We start from the raw sequence: 16313 nt of genomic DNA on the forward strand, positions 1-16313 counted from the left end.
TATAGTAGGGAAGTATGCTTTTTAAATGCAGCCTATGTTCAGGGCACTGCACTTTGGCATTTTTTAAGACATGGGACAGTCTTACTTTCTGTCGCATGCACGTGCTCTCAAGTGGCCAAGACCGCAAGTGTGTGTATTTGGACAGGCTGTGTGTATGATCTGAAAGCATTGTTTGATTCTGAGTGGAGGTGAAATGGTTCGAAGCCGATTTTTTGTGAATGTAGTTTGAATATTTGGTGTTTAATGTCGTGGGAAAATGGGTGAAGGTTTCAAGAAATGTGTATTTTAAATGGAAATAGCAATATTTCACAATATTACTGTTTTTACTGTATTTTTGATCAAATAAATGCATCCTTGTTGAGCAGAAGAGACTTCCTAAAACATAAAAAAAATCTTACCGACCTCCCATTTTTGAGCAGTGTGTGTATATTAGTTTACTTATTCATCGGCTCATCCTTTGAAAATGTCCCTGAAGGAAGATTTGATCTCATATAACTCATTTTTTAGGACAGTTTTGTGGACTGCTAAGCACACAAACACACTAGCTAATGCTCAAAGCCGCCTCTCTGACATAATTTATTCTAACAATAACTGACAAGAAGAATTAATATCTCATCATAACATGACTCTAACATTAATAATCCATCAGTAGTCAGTGAATAATCCAGTCGTGCCGGAGCTGAAATTGAAAAGCGCACAATCTCTCTGGATCTCCTCTGGCTAATATTTACAAGCGCTGACAGGAAGAGGAAAAACATCCCCGATTTATGAAATCTTAAGTCAGTGTCAAAGCCAAATTTGTTAAAGTTGTATCATTCAAAATATTTCTGTACGGAGGTTTAATAACTAAGCTTGTCTAACTGTTTAATAAGAAAACAGGCAATTCCAAACTATGAAAAATGTTATGCTAGTAAAAAAAAAAAAAGAAGCCATGAATCTCTTAAGGCAAAAGCACAGGAAATTGTGTCACTTTTTCCCAGCGAGGCCTCGTTGAGCTTCTAAAGTGGAACGGCTGCCTGTCTTATGGGGAACTAATAAACTTTTTTTAGATGACCACGCTGGATCATGGGATCACAGGAAGTCAAATGAACTGCAATATTACACAGGAAAGACAAACAGGACGGTGCTGATGGCAAGACTGCAGTGTCATATAAGAGTTTGTATGAAACAGGCTGCATCCCACTACTGATGGTGAAATACTAAATATGATTGAAAAAGTACGTTGACGGACATAATGGCAGACTGCTTTTAAACATTGACAATCATGCTCAGCTCATTTACATTTATGCATTTGAGAGAAACTTTTATCAAAAGCGCCTTACAGTGTAGCTATACATTTTATACAAATGTGCCAAAAATAAAAAAACCTGTGACAGTATTAAAGCCGGTTGAGTTCCAGGACCACAATAAAACCATCTAAATGCATTATATTGGTTCATACATTTCAACATTCCTGTGGTTGCATTTGTCTAAAACTTAAAAGTACTCACAAACCTCTTCTGTAGCACAAGGGATTGTGGGCAATATTAGTCCAAACAGCATGCAGGAAAATCCACTGGAAAGTGTAAACTATATAATCCGGGCATCTTTGGCCTACTTTTTCCCGAATGCTCTGATTTGTGATGCACTTATCCTAATTTTATTAAGCATAATTAATTGTGTTTATTATTTAGAACCGATTGTGTGAACTGGGATGCAGCCATATTCTGACTTGACTCCAGGGTTCAGAGGTTGGAAATTTCTCGGTTTGCGCCATAGTCAGCACTGCCATCTAGTGGTGGAGGAGAGCAGCTCGAGCTTTATACAGTTCGGTCCAAAAGTGTGAGACGCATTGATCAGGGACTCAAAGTCTCATTTAAACCTGGTAATAAACAGAATGATTTAAAATTTTGGGGGAAAAAAGCATCATTAAGAAGACATCGTTCATATTCTGCACATTTCAATTGGTGTCATTGATCATGTGACTCTTTGTACAGACGGACACTGAAGCTCAAGATGCTCTTTGGAACAAAATCATGAATCATCAGGTTTTGTTTTTGTCAGATGCTGTGTTGCTGCATTCAGACAAACAGAGACACACCACACGTAGGCTATTATTCATTTTTTCATACAAATGTAAAAAATAAAAATGAAAAAAAAAGTAATTCAAACTCTAAAATAAAAATATTTGAAAATATTTTACTTGAAATACAATAAACTTTAACTGAAATAAAATAAAATATGAAAAATGTAATTCAGTTTCATCTAGTTGCCAAGGCAGCGTTTTTCATTTTTTTTTTCATATATATATACACGAGTTTGACAAGGGCCAAATTGTGATGGCTAGACGGCTGGGTCAGAGCATCTCCAAAACTGCAGCTCTTGTGGGGTGTTCCCGGTCTGCAGTGGTCAGTCTCTATCAAAAGTGGTCAAGGAAGGAACAGTGGAGAACCAGTGACAGGGTCATGTGCGGCCAAGGCTCATTGGGGAGCGAAGGCTGGCCCGTGTGCTCCGATCAAACAGACGAGCTACTGTAGCTCAAATTGCTCAAGAAGTTAATGCTGGTTCTGATAGAAAGGTGTCAGAATACACAGTGCATCTCAGTTTGTTGCGCATGCTGACCCCTGTCCACTGCCGGAAGTGACAACAGTGTGGACTACATGAGCATCAGAACTGGACCACGAAGGCAAGGCGGTGGAGGCAGTGATGCTTTGGGCAATGTTCTGCTGGGAAACCTTGGGTCCTGCCATCCATATGGATGTTACTTTGACACGTACCACCTACCTAAGCATTGTTGCAGACCATGTAGGCCTACAGCCTTTCATGGAAACGGTGGCTGTGGCTCTTTCAGCAGATAATGCGCCCTGACACAAAGCAAAAATGCTTCAGGAATGGTTTGAGGAGAACAACAATGAGTTTGAGGTGTTGACTTTGCCTCCAAATTCCCCAGATCTCAATCGAACACCTGTGGGATGTGCTGAACAAACAAGTCCGATCAATGGAGACAGGACAGGACTGGAAAATGCCTCCACGTTGTGCATTAAAATAATCAAGTATTCAGACCGACATGTATATATATATATAAACTTTTATTTTAGATGTGATTAATTGCGATTAATCGATTTGACAGCACTAATATATATGTAAAAATAAATACATGTAAAGTAGAAGCATTTTCCTTGCAGTCTCTGACTTTTGGACTTACGGAATAGTTCACCCATATAACAGAATCTGTCATAATTTACTCCAAACCTGTATGACTGACTTTCTTCTGAGGAACATAAAAGGAGCAAAGTGTCCAAGATACTCTCCTCCTTATAATAAAAGTGAAATCTGCATGGGCTTCAATATAGGGTCATAAAAAATGATAAGAGAATGTTTCATTTTTGGGGAAACTGTTGCGCTGGTTCACTTTCATAGGGATGTTTTCCTGACTCTTTGCCCAGTATTATCAGTGGGAATGATTTTACTCCATGCAGAGAGAGTCAGGAGACAGACATGTTTCATGTGCATTTCAGGAGCACATATATATTCAGCGTCTGTGTGAATAAACATCGGTCTGTGTGTGTGTGTTTTCCAGGTAAAGAGTGTTTCTCAGGTGAGATGTGCTCTGCTTAACTTTCCCTGCAGTTGTGTTCCCTCCGCCGCCCGCGGCTCATCCTGCTAAAGAGAGTAATTTGGCTTATCTTATCACGTAGACCTCACAGCTGCCTTTTGATTCCTCTCCCTCCTTCCCCTCTTTTCTCTTTTTTTGGGCTCTGCTCTTTTTCTCATTTAGTCCAACAAAGATTGTCCTCGGAGATTGACCTTGCGTTTGCCCGCGGGCCGAAGCCCTCATGCTAGTAACTAGATAACACACTCTATCAGCGAGAGTGAAATCGTTGGGAGAACACACTGCTGATAGTAGCATCAATCCAGGCCTGACACCGCCCGGGTCAACCATTTATCTCCCATAATGCCCCGGGCCATGCACTCGCCATCTTGCTTTGCTACATCCTTTTTTTAATAACCTTGGCCACGTTGCGTTTCCACATTGCTCTTCCTTTCTAATCTGCTATAAAGTCTCTCTGTGTGTGTGTGTGTGTGTGTGTGTGTGTTTGATTTGCACAGGAGTAGTGAAGGTGAACGAATTTACTCAGATATCTCTGATTTCTGTCTCTGGTTATTTGTAAAACACATACAAACCAGTGGTGTGCGGTGGTGTTTTCAAACGAGAAGGCAAAGTCCTCACTTTTTTATATATCAATCAAATGTAAATTTATGGCCGTTACACTTAATTTTTCTGGTTAAATAAACATTACATTAAAAAAGATCAAATACAATTCTATTTTGCATTTTTACACTGTGTAATTAAAAACAAATGTCATCAAGTTAGTGTTTTTGTACACATTTTTACATTTATTCCAAAATAATAACTAAAGACTAACAATTTAAACAATAAATATTATTAGTGAACTAATGTTTAGCTTTTCTTTTTAATAGTCGGCTTGTCCTCAAGCTTGTACACACTGGTCATAGTCACAGAAGATGTACCTTTAATTTGCTGATTGTCATATCTAAGTGGCTGAGTTGTTTACTTACTTTATAATTTGTCTTCCATTAACGTATCGTCTTAATTCTGGCTGATTCACGAACAAGCACAAAAACGAGATTTATTGCGTGAACCAATCATATCCAATCATAACTGATCATATCCAATCACTTTCCCCCATTCATTCTCAATTACCCCCCACCAAACCACCGCACGCTTTAGCGGGTCGGTTAAAAGTCAATGGGCTCAGGGGAGGCAAGAGAGACGCGGCGTCCCGCTCTAACTTTACCTGCGGGTGTCGCAGTTGGACAATGTTACTTTAGAAAAACAAGTGACTTGTACACTTTTGTCACATTTTGTCATATTTACTTTGTTGAATTTTTGTAATATTGATAATTTTTTTTAGGAGAAAACTGCCTCACTTGCCACCTCGGAGGAAACGCCCCTGATACACACACTTCTGTTGTTTTTGCATAAAATTTATATGCAAATTATCAGATTAACCCAAACCTCTCTCACCCATATATATATATATATATATATATATATATATATATATATATATATATATATATATATATATATATATATATATATATATATATATATATATATATATATATATATATATATATATATATATATATATACAGTGGAGAGAACAAGTATTTGATAAACTGCCAATTTTGCAGGTTTGCCCTCTTACAAAGCATGAAGAAGTCTGTAATTTGTATCATAGATACTCTTCAACTGTGAGTGACGGAATCTAAAACCAAAATCCACAAAATCACATTGTATGATTTTTAAGTAATTAATTTGCATTTTATTGCATGACATAAATATTTGATACATCAGAAAAGCAGAACTTAATATTTGGTTCAGAAACCTTTATTTGCGATTATAGAGATCATACGTTTCCTGTATTTCTTGACCAGGTTTGCACACACTGAAGCAGGGATTTTGGCCCACTCCTCCATACAGACCTTCTCCAGATCCTTCAGGTTTCGGGGCTGTCGCTGGTTAATATGGACTTTCAGCTCCCTCCAAAGATTTTCTATTGGGTTCAGGTCTGGAGACTGGCTAGGCCACTCCAGGACCTTGAGATGCTTCTTACGGAGTCACTCCTTAGTTGCCCTGGCTGTGTTTCGGGTCATTGTCATGCTGGAAGACCCAGCCAAGACCCTTATTCAGTGCTCTTACTGAGGGAAGGAGGTTGTTGTCCAAGATCTTGCGATACACGGCCCCATCCATCCTCCCCTCAATACGGTGCAGTCGTCCTGTCCCCTTTGCAGAAAAGCATCCCCAAAGAATGACGTTTCCACCTCCACGGTTGGGATGGTGTTCTTGGGGTTGTACTCATCCTTCTTCTTCCTCCAAACACGGCGAGTGGAGTTTAGACCAAAAAGCTCTATTTTTGTCTCACCTGACCACATGACCTTCTCCCATTCCTCCTCTGGATCATCCAGATGGTCTTTGGCAAACTTCAGACGGGCGTGGACATGTGCTGGTTTGAGCAGGGGGATTTTAATCCATGATGGCGTAGTGTGTTACTAATGGTTTTCTTTGAGACTGTGGTCCCAGCTCTCTTCAGGTTATTGACCAGGTCCTGCCGTGTGGTTCTGGGCTGATCCCTCACCTTCCTCATGATCATTGATACCCCATGAGGTGAGATCTTGCATGGTGCCCCAGACCGAGGGAGATTGACCGTCATCTTGAACTTCTTCCATTTTCGAATAATTGCACCAACAGTTGTTGCCTTCTCACCAAGCTGCTTGCCTATTATCCTGTAGCCCATCCCAGCTTTGTGCAGGCTTACAATTTTATCCCTGATGTCCTTACACAGCTCTCTGGTCTTGGCCATTGTGGAGAGGTTGGAGACTGTTTGATTGAGTGTGTGGACAGGTGCAGTTAATACAGGTAATGAGTGGAGAACAGGAGGGCTTCTTAAAGAAAAACTAACAGGTCTGTGAGAGCAGGAATTCTTACTGGTTGGTATGTGATCAAATACTTATGTCATGCAATAAAATGCAAATTAATTACTTAAAAATCATACAATGTGATTTTCCTGATTTAGATTCCGTCTCACAGTTGAAGAGTACCTATGAAAAAAATGACAGACCTCTATGTGCTTTGTAAGTAGGAAAACCTGCAAAATCGGCAGTGTATCAAATACTTGTTTCCCCCACTGTATATTAAAACGTTTAGGGTCAGTGAGATATTTTATGCTCACAAAGGCTGCATTTATTCAATCAAAAATACAGTGAAAACTGCAATATTGTGAAGTATAATTGAAATTTAAAATATCAGTTTTCAAGTATCATAACATTATGAAAAGTGATAACACGATGCTGAATGACTATACAAATTGATTATTGTAATTGTCTCGCTCTCTGTCACTCGGTGGTGATTGAATTCTGACATCTCATTGGCCAAGAGAAATAACCCCTAGTAGTCTGTTAGTGTGTGTGTGTGTGTGTGTGTGTGTGTGTGTGTGTGTGTGTGTGTGTGTGTGTGTGTGTGTGTGTGTGTGTGTGTGTGTGTGTGTGTGTGTGTGTGTGTGTGTGTGTGTGTGTGTGTGTGTGTCTGTAACAGAGATTTTGATTGGCTGTTAGGATAACAGACACTCCATCACTGTCTGTCGTTGCTATAGTGAGGAGCTCAGAGTGGTGGAGGATGAACGCTGGAGGGAGGGAGAGAGAAAGAGAAGAGGTTAAATGGTGTCTCATCAATCTTAATGAAATGCAATTATTTCTACCCGTATTAATCATTTTTGCGCGTTTGCTGCTGGCCACTTCAGTTAGCCATCCATCTCTCTCTCGCTCGTTCTGTCTTTCTCCGGATAATTCTGTTTCTTCTGCTGCAGTTGTTTGTTTACTTGGGGTCGTTTTTAACTTGTGCAGTCCTATCAGTTCCCATTAATTCGGTGTGTGTGTGCAGTTAAATTGATGAGAAGTTGGGTTTTGTGTGTGTGTGTGTGTGTGTGTGTGTGTGTGTGTGTGTGTGTGTGTGTGTGTGTGTGTGTGTGTGTGTGTGTGTGTGTGTGTGTGTGTGTGTGTTGGTAAGAGAGAGAGAGAGAGAGAGCAGTGAACATGACTGATATTCCTTTTGGATTTATGTTTCCTAGCATGTCTAATATGCTTCTTGTGTCTGTATAACGACCCATGGTTTTATGTGTTTTTTTTTTCAGTATGTCGCTGAAGATCATAATATACAAAGTTTATCCCTTCTTTCTTTTCTCTAGTCCAGTAAAACCCACCCAAGTTCTTCTGACAGAAGTCACCGTGAGCGCGCAGATGGGCTGATTGTATAGCGACCTCTGCTGACAGATTAAAGTAAGTACAATCGATTGGATCGTTTAATGACCCCTTGAGAATATTTTGTTATGAAAATTAGCATGTAATGTGGGTTTAAATGTTTTATAGAAAATTAATTGAAAATATACAAATGTACAAATGTTTGGGGTCAGTAAGCATTATTATTTTTTGTACTTTTATTCAGCAATGATGCATTAATTTGATCAAAAGTCACAGCAAAGACATTTATTATGTTACTTTCTATTTCAAAGACAGTAAATGCTGTTCTTTTGAACTTTCTATTCATTCTATAAAAAAAAAAAACATTTTTTACGGTTTCCAGAAAGATTAGAATAATAAATGTTTCTAAATCATCATATTAGAATGATTTCTGAAGGATCATGTGACTCTGAAGACTGAAATAATGATGCTGAAAATTCACAGGAATAAATTACATTAAACCATATGGCTAGGCTTCACCCATAGCAAACTATTCCCCACTAAGTGAAAACTTCTGCAGTCCGTAACTTTTTGGGGGGGTTAAAATGATCCAAAATCAAATTGAGCAAGTACATAACCAATCAGTGTTCAAAACGATCTCCTTACCTTAGCCCAATTCTCAATGGGAAGCTTGTAATAATGTGTTATAATTTGAGTGGTACTGGTGGATTTCCGTGTGAAATTCGAGCATGGCGTCGTTTGTCTTTGCTTCATTACGTCACGTCTGTATACATAAAGAAGGAGTCCGGCTAGTAGGCTATCCCATGTGAGGATGCTGCAGGTGGCGGATCATTTATAGCCTTTCCTCACAGCAGCTGGAATAAATGTATTGTTTTGATGGCGGATTGTAATCCAGAAAGGTCCAAACAACATCAGTGACAACTGGAGATTCACCCGTAGGGCTGTGCGATATTGAAGAAAAATGCGATATGCAATACCTGCAATATTCTATACGATATTGCTTTAAGTGTGTAAAATCTATTTCAATTATATTTTTAAAAATTCTTTAAGAAATGAGAATTGATACCATTTATGTGTTTCACATTCTTTCTGGGAAAAGACAGTATTGCCACAACTAGCAAAAATTAATGTCACAAATCTGAGAGTATAATTTTAACATCAATGTAAAGAAACAAAAAAAATGTAAATACCAAAAACTCTTTGCTTGACTTGGTAATGTATAGTTGTATCAACCTAAAACTTAACATCAAGAACATCCCGGTAAACAAAGACACCTGAACTAGGGGTGGACCATTATTTTTGTTATTCTAATTTATCTTTGTTATTAGAAATTAGAACTAAAAACAGTAGTCTTCACATTAATTAAATATATACTGATGCATAATTAAAGCCACAACGGTTATTCAGCCAAGAGCACTGAGTGATTTTCTTTTTCTTTTGTTGTTTGACAGAACGCGGCAGGTTTACTGTATTAGCAGGCTGTCACTTTAAGACCTAATGCACGGATCCTTCTTTCCCCAACTGATATCGTTAACTTAAAGCATTACCGACTGTGTTTACATGAATACTCATCAAGACAGCCATTTTAACATAACTGTGTGTGTGTGTGACAGTTCGAGTAACAAGCCATGAAACAGAACTGAAGGGATCACACGCTTTCAGAGAGGCGGCTTGTGCGCACGTTTCATTGTGTGTGACTGCAAGGAGTTGTTTTTCTCAAGTTATTGCGTTTAATAACTCTTTTTAATGTCAAGCAAGTCACATAAGTAACGTGTGTCTATTCTCTGCTATATGCGTCGACCTAAAACATACACTTTTCACAATGTTGAAGTAGCCTATTAAAATCATTCAGATATTGCGTGCCATTGCGATATGCATATCGCGATATGAACATTAGCGATATATCGATAATTTCGATATATTGCTCAGCCCTAACCCGTAGTCAAAAGCAAAAGATTAGAATGTACGGAAATGGAAATATACAGGTAACGCTAATACACACTAAATACACATAGCCACACAATGCTGATGTTGTTAACATGAACAATTTGAGAACAAAGTATAACAATAATAATAATTTGCACGGTCTGATGTGATATGAGCTAAAGCAATCGTTAGATTTAATCACTGTTGGTATGGCGATTTATTGCAATGCTTTTTTCTCAGTTGGTCAGAACAAAAGTGGCAGACATGTTACTTGTTAAGAGGGCATTTTGCAGGGACATTTTTTATTTTGGTCGTACTTCCAAGACGTAGAATCTGTGATTCCGACACCGGTGCGGTGAATGAATGACAGCCACACACACTCCTAAAAACATTCGATTCGTCTGCGCTGTGGAGTCGCCGGTGCACAAACCACGTAAAGATGATTCCAAAAATAACTGCAATTGACCCTTTTCACATTTCCGAGATTCTCAGAGCAGAAGTCTTCGTAGTTGGGTTAAATATTATAGCTGTGAATGAGAGAATACATTAAATATTTTTTTGTGTGCCCATTTGCTCAAATAGCAAAAGAAAAATGCCACAGTAGGGATTTCACAACTTTCAAAAAGAGGGAAAAAATAGAGTGAGATTGATAACGGCAGTGAAAAGAGGGAAATATGTTCATTTTACCATCACTCCCATAGACGCTGTATTAGAAAAACCCTGACAGCAGTAATAAAAGGAAATAAAATACAAAGTATTAGTGTTATAAATGTTTTTTTTTTTTTTATGAAAATACAAAAAACGTTGTAGGATTTACGATATTGAGAACGAGCAGTACTGTTACCCATTCTTTTATTTTATAACTTTTCGACAGGTTGTTGCCAAAAAATAGCACACACACAAAAACCACACAAATCAGAGGTTTAAACTCATATTCAATATAATTTTCTGAAGGTAAAGCATGTATTTTCACCCCAGAATTTCCCCACATTTTTCTTCCAAAATCACGACTTCAGTTGAGAACTTTTATGCAACATATTTAATGTTTTCGTAATAGGTTTAATATCAATCAAGTAGAACAGTTAAACATACTCAAAAGGCCTAAATTCACAGACAAAAAGGCAAAACGCATATAAATGTGGTTACAATGAGTGATATGTTCTTCAAATAATAGCATAAGAGGCAATCAGTGCTTGGATGAAGTTAAAAACAGAAATGACCGCCGTTCTGAAAACACTTCGACAGCAGAACGGAGAAATGCACTGGAACTTAAAAGCATGGCATTGTTAAAATGAGGGTTAATGAATCAGAGCCGCACGTCAAAAGTTTAAATACACAGGGCATAAAATAAACCCACAGATAGAAAATCTCTGAGAGACAAAGTTATTCAAAAGTTCAGCAGCCGCATGTCAACAGAGGTATGTGTCGAAATAAAACAGTCTTCATGAGAAGTGTGACTCGCAAGAACATGATGATTCGGTCGATTATTAAGACTGCAGCGATTAATAATTAGGCATTACGATAACAATCAAGACTTGCCAACCGACAGTTGTTATTTTCATTAGTCCTGGGCTTTGGTCAGTTTCATACATTCAGTGCTAAACGTGAGGCGAACCGCACAATGATCTGATTTCACTCAGAAATGTATTCGGTCTTGATGCAAATCTCTCAAATCAAACAGCATTAAATCAGTAGTTATAACATCCATTTTACATTGCGTATATATATAGGTATAGCTATATTTAATACTGCTGCCGATGTGTTAAAGTCCTTCTCTAGTTCTGATGTTACAGATAAACACAACTGGAATGATATTTATAGCAACTAATGCCCCAAAATAATAAGATGCCTCCCGATTAAAAGTCTAGCCATAAAGCAATAAAAACAAAGGCACAAAAGCTAAACAATCTTTGCACTGAGCTGTCATGGAGAACACACGGACCATGCTGAACCGTTACACATTCAGTCTCTAGAGTTACTCTAAAACAGAGAGGAATACAACAACAACAACAACAAAATCCTAAGTATAGATAAAAACAGCCTAGACCAGCAGCTGGACCAGAGCGAGTTTAACTGGAGATGAAGAGAGAGAGAAAATGAGGTAGACTTCTGTGTAAACACAAAGCAAATTATTACTGAAGACTAATAAAACAAACTACAAGGACCTAACACTCGGTTAGTCTTCAGGAAAATAAACGGAACGGAAAAGTACGCCTAAGTGTAACTGAAGGAGGTAGTTCTAACGTACGAGAACACGAGTCGGTGAGTTCGATGAGCAACAGTCTATAGATTCAGTTAATGGTCAATGCTTCCCTACAGAATAACATCAAATACACTTATTTGGTTCGTTCCCTGAGAGAAGTTCATCCTGAGAAGAATTGTGGGTAGAAATGTACAAAAATACACTGTATAAATCTGTAGTCGCTGTATTGAGGTTTGGGATCTGAGTCTGTGCTATATGTCTGTCATTTGGTCGGTTTCTTTCTCTCAGATTGTTTTTCTTCATCTGTGCACTTGATTAAATACGATGCGCACACACACACACACACACATTCATAGGGCTGTTTCACAGCATGAGCGTCGAACTTCACGGCATCACACTTCTAATGCCTTCAAACACAGCCGGTCTTTGGTATAAACATCTATACCAAAAAAAACACGGTTAGTTTACGCCCTCCAATAAAACCATGGCACGTGAGTGACGCCGTTTGATTTGTCAACACACATTGCGTGAACAGTCATGTGAGCTTGCTTTGAATCTTTTACACATTCAGTATCGTCTGAGAGGCGTCGTCTTGTCTTTATAGACCTCAAGTGGAGGATGAGCGCCGGTTCAAGTCATATTGTGACTCGGGTCTCTTTTCAGAAATCTCTGTCTATGCGCGCACACAAACACACACACACGTTTCACTGCTTGTTATGAAGATAAAGAAACTTAAGACTGTTCAAAGCTTCAAATCTATAAAAAATAAAAATAAAAACTTGATTTGCTCAATGCTGAATCTCACAGAAACAGGTCAAAGTCATATTTCAACCAAAAGTCAAAAGAAAAATTAAGATTTTATGCATGACAGTATCGTCATAAATTCATTGTCATTTAAAAAATAAAATAAAATTATCATTCTTCTCAATGAGGATTCTTACTGCATTCATTTACTGCTAAATTTTAAATTAATTTAAAAAAGTATAATTTTAATGTACTAATCCCAAAGTATAAACACATTAGAAATCAATTATTATATCTTAAATTGTTCTGCATTACAGTGAGGAGAAATGCTCAATTGTAAAGAAAACGATGTCTTAACAAAATAATAATTTTATAATATTTTTTTTAATTAAATTAATATTTTAAAAAGTAGAAAACATTAATTGATCATTTATTTCTTTTGATTTTAAGGTAAAATATGTCTCTGACATAAGCCCTTATTCAAGATTTACGCATTTCAATTAATAGTAAAATTCCATCAAATTAAATTGAAAAAAATAAAAAAAAGAGTAAAAAAATAGAGCTTAGTATTAAACTTAAATTTATGAATACAAATCACAAACTGAATGGTCCATTCTCTTGTTCCATTAAGATGTATACAAAATATATTTTTTACTGATTTAAAATTCTTAAATCATAATATGTAAGGATTATTCAATTCAATTTGATGGAACTTTACTATTAATTGAAATGTGTAAATCTCGAGTAAAAAAAAGGCTTACAATTTTGTTTCATGAGATCCACCCTCCCATTCCCTCCAGATCAGGACAAAATGAGAAACGTCAAGGCGAAACGTTTCCTCACTATCAGCGGATCAGATGCCAAACGCTGCCGTGACGCTCTGTGAACCCTTTGTGTTGCTGGAAATCTTTTGTTGGATTTCTAAAGCTCATCAGTATTTAAGCTCCACAGAATGAAAAAAAGGGCCTAAAATTATTGCTGAAAGTCACTGGATCGTTCATTGACATTAAGACATTACACAGCAAACCTCCACAGCATGGCATTCTGGATAAAACAATGCTTCCTTTGTTCAAGTGCACTTTTGTTCAATGGATGATTGTAGCAGATTTGCTCTTAACTTTCAAATCATTCAGATCTCCGCCAGCAGCTTTAAATGATGAGATCTGTCTCTCTAAGGCGTCAGTTCATCTACATTCATTAGCTAAAAGGGGGTAAAAACTCTATAGCATATGCTTAAAAATAAGGTATACCTCCAGATTTTGTTTGTTTCTAAAGTATATTTCGTTTTATATGTGTACATCAGGGTATGTGTACATATGTTGATCCTGGAACAACATTTCAGTCTAAAAATTTAGTCCTAACCCAATCCCTAATGTATCCCTGAATTTAGAGAGAAATGATAGGGGAATAACACGGATGTAGAACACTTAAACTAAACTTAAGGCCCGTTCAGACCAAGGACGATAACTATAAAGATAACGATAAAGATATAGTTCTAAAAATCGTTAATGAATCAGAGTTCACACCACAGCTCTAACGATAATGGCACAGAGAAACGATATCGTTGGAATCACTTATACAATAAAAACATTGACAGCCAATCAGAATCCATCCGAGCTTGAGCATTTAAAGCAGCAGACAAGCACACGCTTAGAATGAACAGAACAATATCATCCACTGGTGTGGACGCTAATATAGTTATCTTCGTTCTTGATGTGAACCATAGACTGTAAAAAAATATGGACGTAGTGTCCGTGACGTCACCCATAGGGTTCTGAAGAGCAGGTTTGAAGCGTAAAGTTGGCTGTAGCCGTCTTGGCAGCGCATCACTCCCTGATAACAGAAAATGGGCAAAGAGGCGGGACGTGGCTGGAGCTGAGGTGACATAAAAATGACTAACAGACAGCAGACAAACGGCAATCCACCTGTCACTCAAAGTGGCCACGCCCTTAATTATGCAGAACGTTAAGGCTCTATATAATGTAAACGAATGAGTCAGCCTCCCCGGGAAAGTCTATGCCAGGGTACTGGAGAGGAGAATTCGGCCGATGGTGGAACCTCGGATTCAGGAGGAACAGTCTGGTTTTCGTCCCGGTCGTGGAACACTGGACCTGCTCTATACCCTTTCCAGGATGCTGGAGGGTTCATGGGAGTTTGCCCAACCAGTCCACATGTGTTTTGTGGATTTGGAGAAGGCATTCGACTGTGTTCCTCGTGGCATCCTGTGGAGGGTGCTCTGGGAGTATGGGGTCGGCGGCCCCCTGCTTAGGGCTGTTCGGTCCCTGTACGACCGGAGCAAGAGCTTGGTCCGCATTGCCGGCAGTAAGTCAGACCTGTTCCCGGTGCATGTTGGACTCCGACAGGGCTGCCCTTTGTCACCGGTTCTGTTCATAATTTTTATGGACAGAATTTCTAGGCGCAGCCAAGGGCCGGAGAGTGTCCGGTTTGGGTACCATATGATTTCGTCACTGCTTTTTGCAGATTATGGTGTCGTGTTGGCCTCCTCAGACCAGGACCTTCAGCGTGCACTGGGGCGGTTTGCAGCCGAGTGTGAAGCGGCTGGGATGAGAATCAGCACCTCCAAGTCCGAGGCCATGAATCTCAGTCGGAAAAGGGTGGATTGCCCACTTCAGGTTGGTGGAGAGTTCCTGCCTCAAGTGGAGGAGTTCAGGTATCTTGGGGTCTTGTTCACGAGTGAGGGAAGGATGGAACGGGAGATTGACAGACGGATCGGTGCAGCTTCTGCAGTAATGCGGTCGATGTACCGGTCTGTCGTGGTAAAGAAGGAGCTGAGCTGTAAGGCAAAGCTCTCGATTTACCGGTCAATCTACGTTCCTACTCTCACCTATGGTCATGAGCTGTGGGTCATGACCGAAAGGTCAAGATCCCGGATACAGGCGGCCGAAATGAGCTTTCTCTGTAGGGTGGCTGGGCGCTCCCTTAGAGATAGGGTGAGAAGCTCGTTCACTCGGGAGGAGCTCAGGGTAGAGCCGTTGCTCCTCCACATCGAGAGGAGCCAGCTGAGATAGCTCGGGCATCTATTTCGGATGCCTCCTTGACACCTTCCCAGGGAGCTGTTCCAGGCACGTCCCACCGGGAGGAGGCCCCGGGGAAGACCTAGGACACGCTGGAGGGACTATGTCTCCCGGCTGGCCTGGGAACGCCTCGGGGTTCCCCCGGAAGAGCTGGAGGAAGTGGCTAGGGAGAGGGAAGTCTGGGCGTCTCTGCTTAGACTGTTTCCCCCACGACCCGGCCCCGGATAAGCGGAAGATGATGGATGGATGGATGGACGAATGAGTTATAAAAAAATTGGTCCTGGAAACAAAGATTCGGTGACGCCAAACCCGCTCATGGAAAAAGAACTCACAACTGTGACAATGAGCGCTTATAAGGATCAACTAAACACTGGATTTTCAAAAGTATGTGAGTTAAATTTTCACACCCTTAAACATGAAGCAGAACAAAACGAACTATGATTCGTTGCTTTACATGTCAGTCAGACGGGTCCTTGTCCAATGAAAGCTGCCATCAGTCTGAAGGTCTGGCTACACAAGACTAAATTTGACATAAACTGTAAAATTGTCCCTCAAATCTGGTTGATTTTGAATGTTGTTCCAAGATCAACAAAGAAATCACGTTCACCAGCACTGTACGCATGTGAATGTGATTTCACCAC

This window comes from Gobio gobio (assembly GCF_949357685.1).
Source record: "Gobio gobio genome assembly, chromosome: 12".
Classification (NCBI taxonomy): Eukaryota; Metazoa; Chordata; class Actinopteri; order Cypriniformes; family Gobionidae; genus Gobio; species Gobio gobio.